This window comes from Aulostomus chinensis, chromosome 5 (assembly GCF_037954235.1).
Source record: "Aulostomus chinensis isolate RoL2024-O1b breed Wild chromosome 5, RoL_Achi_v1.0, whole genome shotgun sequence".
Taxonomy (NCBI): Eukaryota; Metazoa; Chordata; class Actinopteri; order Syngnathiformes; family Aulostomidae; genus Aulostomus; species Aulostomus chinensis.
In genome coordinates this window covers 2,876,256-2,885,624 of record NC_141324.1, presented here as the reverse complement: position 1 = coordinate 2,885,624, position 9,369 = coordinate 2,876,256, and the positions used below count along the sequence as shown (strand labels likewise).

The 9,369-nt window shown below is 50.6% G+C and overlaps 1 pseudogene; it reads left to right on the top strand.

Moving 5' to 3' along the window:
• The first annotated feature begins 2,213 nt into the window (after positions 1 to 2,213).
• Positions 2,214 to 7,012, top strand: LOC147260894 (palmitoyltransferase ZDHHC21-like; annotated as a pseudogene).
• Positions 7,013 to 9,369: the final 2,357 nt, after the last annotated feature.

Sequence of the window (9,369 nt, the reverse complement as noted above, 5' to 3'; positions counted from 1 at the left end):
CACAGCTGTGTGATCATCTTCCAGCTCTCCCTCCTCATCCCTGCATAGACCTCAGTCCATAGGGTCAGGGTTCAGGTCCTTCCTGGGACACACTGTCCCCTATTTCCACACAGGTCTCCTGGTTGCTCAGCACAGCTGTGTGATCGTCTTCCAGCTCTCCCTCCTCATCCCTGCATAGACCTCAGTCCATAGGGTCAGGGTTCAGGTCCTTCCTGGGGGCTTGGTCCACCACCCTAAAGTGGTGGATCACCCGTCCCCTATTTCCACAAGTCTCCTGGTTGCCCAGCACAGCTGTGTGATGTCCTCCATTTCCTGTGTGGGAAGTTGATCACAAACCAACCCATCTCAGAAAATGAGAAGACCACGTCCCACTCCTCCCTTGAGGCGGTCGTGGTGTTTCAGCATTTTCAGCGCCCAAGAGCCGTGGAGGGAATGACTGTAAGATGAATGTGACTGTTACCTTGATGAGCTGTCTCCTGCTTCTTTGTAAACGTAGCCTTGATCAGCTCTCCCTGTTTTACAGGTGGACCAGTACGTCAGCACAAAGGGGTGTCCCCTCAGGGTGGTGATTGGCGTCCAGAAACACCGAACAACAACCGTGCAGGTTGCAACATCGGCCTTGTCGTTGGAGGAGGATGCTGTGAGTTTGTGTTTGCAGTCAAGCTGCCTTTTTGTTGTAGGAGCGATTGCTCACAATGAGTTACAGTCCAGTCACTGTCTCTCTTGTTCCCGCGGTGGTTCGATGCATACGACCGACCCAACAGGACTCGCTCCCAGAAAATGTCTTGTCAGTCGTTTTGATTGGCAGCGCTGGAATGGGACCCCAAGGTCACAAATGACATGGGTAGACTCTGGGATATGTGCGTCCCTACAGAAATGCACAGCCTGTTCATGGCAACCCTGTCATGTATTCAGCCCTGCTCACAGATCTCTAATCCAGTGTTCATGTCACACTCTCTTTCAACAGCTACGAGGTCGACCCTTCCACCAGTCAAGAAGTCCCAAGGGCTGCAGAGACACAGGCGGCGAACAACGTCACTCCCGCCCAGAAGGGAAAAGGGGCCCGGTACATGGCACACACCACCCAAGTAGCCGAGGCCCATCACAGAAGGATGCTGCCAGAACAAAGCCTGGAGGCGGCTGAGCTGACGATGGTCCTGATTGAGGAGGTGTTTTGATCCTCATGAACACCTGCATACCACCGGTGCATCTGAGAGTCCTTCAGACAGTTGATTCATTCATTTGAGCCTGACTGTCAGCTTCTCCCCCCCAGACTGGAAAGCAGAGAAACCACTCTTACTTGCTGGGGTGTACTGTCCTCCTGCACCTCATTCTGAGTTCTTAGAAGAATTCCCTGACTTTCTGTCACAGACTCTCCAGCTGGTCCAGAACACTGCTGCCCCCCTGACTAGAACTGGTAGCAGAGACCAGGTTTTTCCTGGACTGCTTCTCTGCATGGCTCCCTGTCAAATTCAGAACAGAATTTAAAATTCTTCTTCTACCATCAAAGTCTTCAACAACCAGGCTCCTTCATCCCTGACAGAGCTCCTAGTCCCCTATGATCCAGCTAGAACCCTTCACTCCCAGGATGCAGGATTCCTGCTGGTTCCTAGAGTTCTAACAGTAGAATGGAGCCAGAGCCTTCAGCTATAAGGCTCCCCTCCTGTGGAACCGTCTCCCAGTTTCAGTCAAGGACTCAGACCCCCTCTCTGTGTTTAAGAGCAGACTTAAGACCTCCTTGTTGATCAGGCTTATAGTCAGGACTGCTTCGGCTGGCCCTTAGATCTGCTGCTATAGGCTCAGACTGCTGGGATCTCCCATGATGCACTGGGCTTCTCTCTCCTCCTCCTATCCTCATACGTGTTACTAACTCCTCTTCTTCTCCCCTCATCCCAGATCCTGGTGCTGCTGGAGGAGGCTGCAGACCTGAAGAGGCTCCAGCTGCCACCTGTAGCTCCACCTGCTCACGTCCCTGTCTGTCCATCAGTATCTCCTCCTTTCTCTCCCTCTTTATCTCTGTCCCTCTCTTTCCGTCTGTCTCTCTGTCTTCCTCCATTCTCTGTCTTTTTCTCTGTCCCCCTCTCCTTCTCTCTTTCCCCACTGATCCTGGATCTGCTCCACCTTCCTGCTTGGTAAAGGAAGGTTAAAAACAGACCAACAGACCCCAGAGCGGCAGGATCCACAACACCGTCTCCTCTTCCACAGGGCTGTGTGTTGAGCCCCCTCCTGTTCACTCTGCTGACATACAGGTGAGGACCAGATCCAAGTCAGATTCCTGATGATGTCATCAGGGGGCTTTCCCAGTGTATTTGATCCTAGAATTCTGTCTTTGATCTCAGGACACATCAAAGAAACTGAATTCTGGCGAGTGTGTGAGAGCCTTCCAGGCTGGGCTAGAAAACCCATCTCAACCTTGTGTGCTCCAGAGGAGAAACCCCAAGCCTGTGTTGTAGCAGCAGGTAGAGCCATCAGTCCACCACCATGAAGCCCCACTTTGTCAAAGACCCTGCCGGCTGGCTGTGCTTCAGCATGCTGGTTGGAATCTGGCTGTATAACGCCATGGTCATCCCCAAGCTGGTGCTCCTTCCTCACTAGAAGGAAGCACACCTTCCAGGGGCGGTCCTTGTTGGTGAGTGTCTCTGACTGCTAGCGTTCCACTTTGTCATCACATCAGAAACCTCAGAATGACACGTTGTTTCTTCTTCTGCAGCTTATTTTATTGCATCGGCCCTCTGTGTGGCAGCCCTGGTACGAGCCTCAGATCCTGGCCGTCCACCTGTGGACCCTCATCCCTCCCTCTGGTGAGGACGCAGACAAGATGGCCTCTTAGTTCCTCTCCTCCATGTGTTCCATGCGTACATGTCATTGTTTCATTCATCAGTCTTTCTTTTCAAGGTTCATATGCTTGTGGTTCAGCTCACCAAGTGGCACCGTTAGGAGTCTCTGTCACTGCGTTATTGGAAATGTGGTAAAATGAAGCCTCCTGGACTGGTCAGCAGACCAAAGTCCTCTTTGAATGCTACATGAGTGTGTGACCACGTCAGCTTGAGCCAGAACCACCACAACGCCGCTGATCGCTCTCTCTCTTTGTGCCACAGAGCAACAGCACTGGACGCTGTGCAGGAAATGTGAGGCAATGAGGCCTAAAAGGTCCCACCACTGCAGCGTTTTGGCCACTGGGTACTCAGGATGGACCAGCACTGTCCCTGGTGAGGACACACACACACACACACACACACGCTGGTCAACAGCGTTCCAAACACAAACGTATCAAAAGCTTCAGATTCAGCAGGTTGGGTCCTGTCAACACAACAAAGGTGGATGATGTCATCTCAAGGGTTCATTGTCCTCCAGGATCAACAACTGTGTAGGAGAGGACAACCACTGGCTCTTCCTGCAGCTCTGCCTCTACGCGCTGGTCCTCAGTCTCCTCACGCTGCTGCTGCTGCTCTTCTGCCACAGCTTCTATTTCCAGCCAGTAGCCACACCAGACCAGGTACATGCAGCAGGAAAGACCTCAGGTCAACAGGTTCTGCTGACCAGATGTGTTCAGAAGCTACCGGCGGCGTTTGAGACGTGAAATGTGCACGTCAGGGTTAGTCTTCCTGATGTTTTCTGTTTTCCAAACCAGGAGACGTTCATGAAGTGGGTCAGCTGAGAGCCTCAGGAGTCCTGAGCGTCCTCGTGTTGGCTGGCATCAGCGTCCTGTCCTGCATCCAGATGTCAGGCATCCTCTCTGAGTCCTGCCTACTCACCTCCAGACTTCTGTTCCCTCTTCAGCTGAACGTTCCTGCTCGTTTGTGTTGTGCGTTTTCCTCCTAAAGAAACAACTTTGTGGTGGCGTTTATTTTGTAAGATGACGTCTCATCTTCCACTGTCCTTTACCCCCAACAGGACACGACCATGATTGAGAGAGCGGCTCAGCTCCCAGGTGACGGTGAGTGTGTTGACCTCTTGAGACCTTTTGGACTGTAGAATTGGTTGAAAGCAGTTTCCAGTGCAGGGCGACAGGGTTCCACTGTGGAACGGTTCTATTTGATCTCTTATTGGGAGTTCCACTGCAGAAACCCACCGTGGAATCCTTCTAAACAGGAGTAACAGAGAGTGAGTCCTGTCACTTCTGGTTTGATATGCTAAGCTAAGCTACCTAGCTGCTAGCTACAGATGACACAGCCTGATAACAAAGCATCTCATTGTCTCCAGTTCTCCTGCCCCACCTTCTCAAGTGAGGATTTCAATGTTTTCCTTCCAGCTCTGTCACGGGAGGTCCTGGCAGTTTGCTCTCTCAGGTTTGTGGAACTCTCTGGAAAGTCCTGTGGCTTGTCCCTGTGACACGGAGACAGACGCTCCAAGCCAGACACCATGACTTCCCCATGGTATAGGAGGGATTACAAAATGAAGAGAAACATTGACCAGTGGTTCGTTCAGGACTTTCTTTATTGGAGTCCAAAATGTCATCAGGGCTCTCCTTTATTTAGCAGAAAACTCCTGTGTGCGACTCTCCAATTTGATATTCTGGGATTTTCTGTGTTGGTGTTGCCTGATCACCAAAATCTCATCAATATTTGGATCATTGCTCCTATGGACGGGAGATTGCTCATCAAGTCATCAACAAAGGCCCCAGCACAGGAAGACCAAGAGTCTCCTGAGGTCCTCTGAGTCCCCAGCCTCAGGAATCCCAAGCTAGCAGCTCCTCAGACTGGAGCCCAGATAAAAGCCTCCCAGAGTTCTAGTAGCAGACACGTCTCTACATCAACGCTCAGAGGAGACGGCGCCAATCAGGCCTTTGGAGTCAAACAGCTGCTAAGAAACCACTGCTAAGGAAGAGCAGCAGGCAGGACATTGGTTTGGACCAAGACATTCAAGGAGGGGACATCAGACCAGAGGACATCTGGGCTTTGGTCTGATGAGTCCACATGGGAGATCTTTGGTTCCACCGCCGTGGCTTTGTGGACACAGAGAAGATTCACAGAGGTCTCTCCATGCAGGGTTCCATGAGCCACATGGAGGCCTCTCCTGTCCTCTCCTCTCTCTCCTCTCCTCTCCTCTCCTCTCCTTTCCTCTCCTCCCCTCTCCTCTCCTCTCCTCTCCTCTCCTCTCCTCTCCTCTCCTTTTTACCTGTCAAAGGTTTTCTCAGGAGTTTCTCCTCAGTCCATGTGAGGCTCTAAGACCAGAGGATGTTGTTATGATGCCATGTAAGGCCCTGAAGAAAAACTGCTGGTAAAACAGGCTCCACCAATCAAACTGCTGGTAAAAACAGGCTCCACCAATCAAACTCTCTGTTGAAAACAGGCTCCGCCAATCAAACAGCTGGTGAAAACAGGCTCCGCCAATCAAACTCTCTGGTGAAAACAGGCTCCGCCAATCAAACTCTCTGGTGAAAACAGGCTCCGCCAATCAAACTGCTGGTGAAAACAGGCTCCACCAATCAAACTGCTGGTGAAAACAGGCTCCGCCAATCAAACTGCTGGTGAAAACAGGCTCCACCAATCAAGCTCTCTGGTGAAAACAGGCTCCACCAATCAAACTGCTGGTGAAAACAGGCTCCGCCAATCAAACTCTCTGGTGAAAACAGGCTCCGCCAATCAAACTGCTGGTAAAACAGGTTCCGCCAATCAAACTCTCTGGTGAAAACAGGCTCCACCAATCAAACTGCTGGTGAAAACAGGCTCCGCCAATCACACTCTCTGGTGAAAACAGGCTCCGCCAATCAAACTGCTGGTGAAAACAGGCTCCACCAATCAAGCTCTCTGGTGAAAACAGGCTCCGCCAATCAAACTGCTGGTGAAAACAGGCTCCGCCAATCAAACTGCTGGTGAAAACAGGCTCCGCCAATCAAACTGCTGGTGAAAACTGGCTCCACCAATCAAACTCTCTGGTGAAAACAGGCTCCACCAATCAAACAGCTGGTGAAAACAGGCTCGACCAGTCAAACTGTCTGGTGAAAACAGGCTCCGCCAATCAAACTCTGGTGAAAACAGGCTCCACCAATCAAACCGCTGGTGAAAACAGGCTTCGCCAATCAAACTCTCTGGTGAAAACAGGCTCCGCCAATCAAACTGCTGGTGAAAACAGGCTCCGCCAATCAAACTCTCTGGTGAAAACAGGCTCCACCAATCAAACTGCTGGTGAAAACAGGCTCCGCCAATCAAACTGCTGGTAAAACAGGTTCCGCCAATCAAATTCTCTGGTGAAAACAGGCTCCACCAATCAAACTCTCTGGTGAAAACAGGCTCCGCCAATCAAACTCTCTGGTGAAAACAGGCTCCGCCAATCAAACTGCTGGTGAAAACAGGCTCCACCAATCAAACTGCTGGTGAAAACAGGCTCCGCCAATCAAACTCTCTGGTGAAAACAGGCTCCGCCAATCAAACTCTCTGGTGAAAACAGGCTCCGCCAATCAAACTGCTGGTGAAAACAGGCTCCGCCAATCAAACTGCTGGTGAAAACAGGCTCCGCCAATCAAACTCTCTGGTGAAAAAAGGCTCCGCCAATCAAACTGCTGGTGAAAACAGGCTCCACCAATCAAACTGCTGGTGAAAACAGGCTCCACCAATCAAACCGCTGGTGAAAACAGGCTCCACCAATCAAACCGCTGGTGAAAACAGGCTCCGCCAATCAAACTCTCTGGTGAAAACAGGCTCCACCAATCAAACCGCTGGTGAAAACGGGCTCCACCAATCAAACTCTCTGGTGAAAACAGGCTCCGCCAATCAAACTCTCTGGTGAAAACAGGCTCCACCAATCAAACTGCCTCAACTCAACAAGGTTTTTGACGGAAGTTCTGTTTCTCTTCCAGCCAAATTCAGACGTGGCCAACCAACTCAGCAGCAGCTGGACAGATGTGTGGAGAGCCTGAGATGGGAACAAACAAACCCAAATAGGAAACGCTGCTGAAGCTGTGGACGCCACCCCATAAAGAGGACATGTCCACCAAGAAGGAGCTCATCAAGAGTGTGATGAAGCCCAGGTGGAGGGGCCTCTCCATCAAAGACTTTGACGGAGACAAAGGAAAAGGTAGGCCATGGGATTTTCTTTGGAAGGAGAGAAAATGTCTCCACATCGAGAGCATCTGAACAATTGTGGCTACATTTTACCAGCACCCAGAGCAGCCTGCAATGTTTCATGGCTCCTAACGTTTGACTCCAAGTTTCATCTTCTCTTGTGTACAGGGGTGATGGCAAATGGCAGATTTCTCCAAGGGGAGATGGTGTGTGACACCACGGCAGAGTCACCCAGCTTCAGAAGGGAGAACCATGTTGGGCTCATGAAGACAGGAGGTGTGTTTGGCCCTGAGCTGAAGCTGACGCTTGAATTTCATGGAGGAGTTCTAATAGCCGTGGTCTGTGCTTTCATGCCTTTATTTGGACACTCAAGAATGGAAAGCTTTTATTTTGAAATGATCCTGAAGTCACTCCACATCCTAGTTTGACTCAGTGGTCTGTGCTGTCTTCAGAACAGGCCCAGAACACCCACTCAACATGTGGAGTGTGTGGATGTGGGACACCAATCAGAGATGTTGATTGTAAAGCTGTCGAAACTGCAGGAGGGAAGATCCATTCAAACCTTTATTGCCACGAGAGGCTCACTGGGGAGGCAGAAACAGCACAGGAACAACGCAGTCCATTCACTTCCTCATAGGCTGCTCTCTTGCGCCCTCTACAGGGTCAAACTAGTTCTAGTTCTTCCAAGTTCCCACATCCTTCCCCTTCAGCGAGCTCTATATATTCCCAAAAGGAAACAAAACCAGAACAAACAAGATTTTGGAGGAAGGTGCTGGACCTCCACCGCTCTGGCTGGGCTGCTAGGAGGCTCCGCCCCCGTGAGCAGGCAACGCTTTTGCTGTCCTCTCCTCTTTTTCCTCACACACACGCGCACACACACACACACACACACACACACACGCTTGCCCAGCTCCCATCCACACAATCACCATCACAGTCACCTCCTTCCCACACTCAGACATTCTCCTCCTTTGACAATCAACCAGGAGAACTGCTGGACTGTGTGTGTGTTGACCTCTGACCTCCAGGTCAGACACCAGGACAATCAGTGCACTGTGGAATGCTTCTTACGCTGTATTGGTCTGAAGAGCGTCCGTATTGTAAATATTTCCTCATGGCCATGTTTTTCCATCCTGGTAATCTTGTCACTGTCTCATATTTATGGATTCACAATTATAAAGTACGGTGCCACTTGAACTTCTTTGTGTTCAGCCTTGTCCTTCTGCACTCCTTGAGTGAATCCAGTCTTCTGAGCCTCGCCAAATCTCAGTTCCTTTTTCCTCCTACTTTGGGACCTCTTATTGACCCACTGGTGACACATTGGTGCTAAATTCAGTGTCATGTCCCACTGTAACAGAGGGCGCTGTTGTCCACCTTAGTCCCTCCCAAACTGATCATTTCATCCATAGAGCAGAAGGCACCTTAGCAACAACTCTGGACTCTGCTGGCCCCCTAAAGTAGAAAACTATGAACCCAAGGAAACAAGCACCTTGGTACGGTTGTGGAACCTGACAGCTTCAACAAGAAACCCAGAAACTGGAGAGAAGATGGCGCTGCTCCAAACTGGAGGAGTCACATGGAGTCTGGCAAGATGGCCTTAGAACCTAGAAGAAAGCCCCTGGTAGAACCAGAGCAGCCGACTACTCAGCACTAATAGAGTAACTCAAGAACAACCCAGGTTCCTCTTCAGTACTGGAGCCAGACTACTGAACCAAGTAGTCCTGTTTCCCTGGGCAGCAAAGAGTTCATGGACTTCTTTAACGACAAAATTCTCCTGATTAGAGAGAAACTTCTTCTCCTGCTGCCATCAGCTGACAACATGGCCCCTAGAACCCAGAACCTTAGAGGCAGCTGGAGGACCAGACACACACTTGGATAGTTTTTCTCCCATCAGCCTTCATGAGCTCAGTTCAATAATGTCCTCCTCTAAACCTCCACCTGTCTCCTGGACCCCATCCCAACTAAGCTGCTCCAAGACTCTCTCCCCTCGTTAGCCCCTCCCTCTTAGATATGATCAATGTGGCGCTGGTATCTGGTTCCGTCCCTCAGTCCTTTAAAGTAGCAGGAATGAAACCCTCCTCAAAAACAAGCCTGGATCCAGAAGTTCTACCAACTACAGACCAACATCACATCTTCCTTTTCTCTCCAAGGTTCTGGAGAAAGCAGTTGCTAAACAGCTCTGGGACTTCTCCACAGCAACAGCTGATTGGAGGATTCAGTCAGGTTCCAGGTTCATCCTAGCACAGAAACAGAACTAGTCAAAGGTACCAGTGACCTCCTGCTGGTACCAGATGAGGGACTGGTCTCTGTGCTGGTCTGATTTAGATCTCAGTGCAGCTTTGATACCATTGACCACCATATCCTT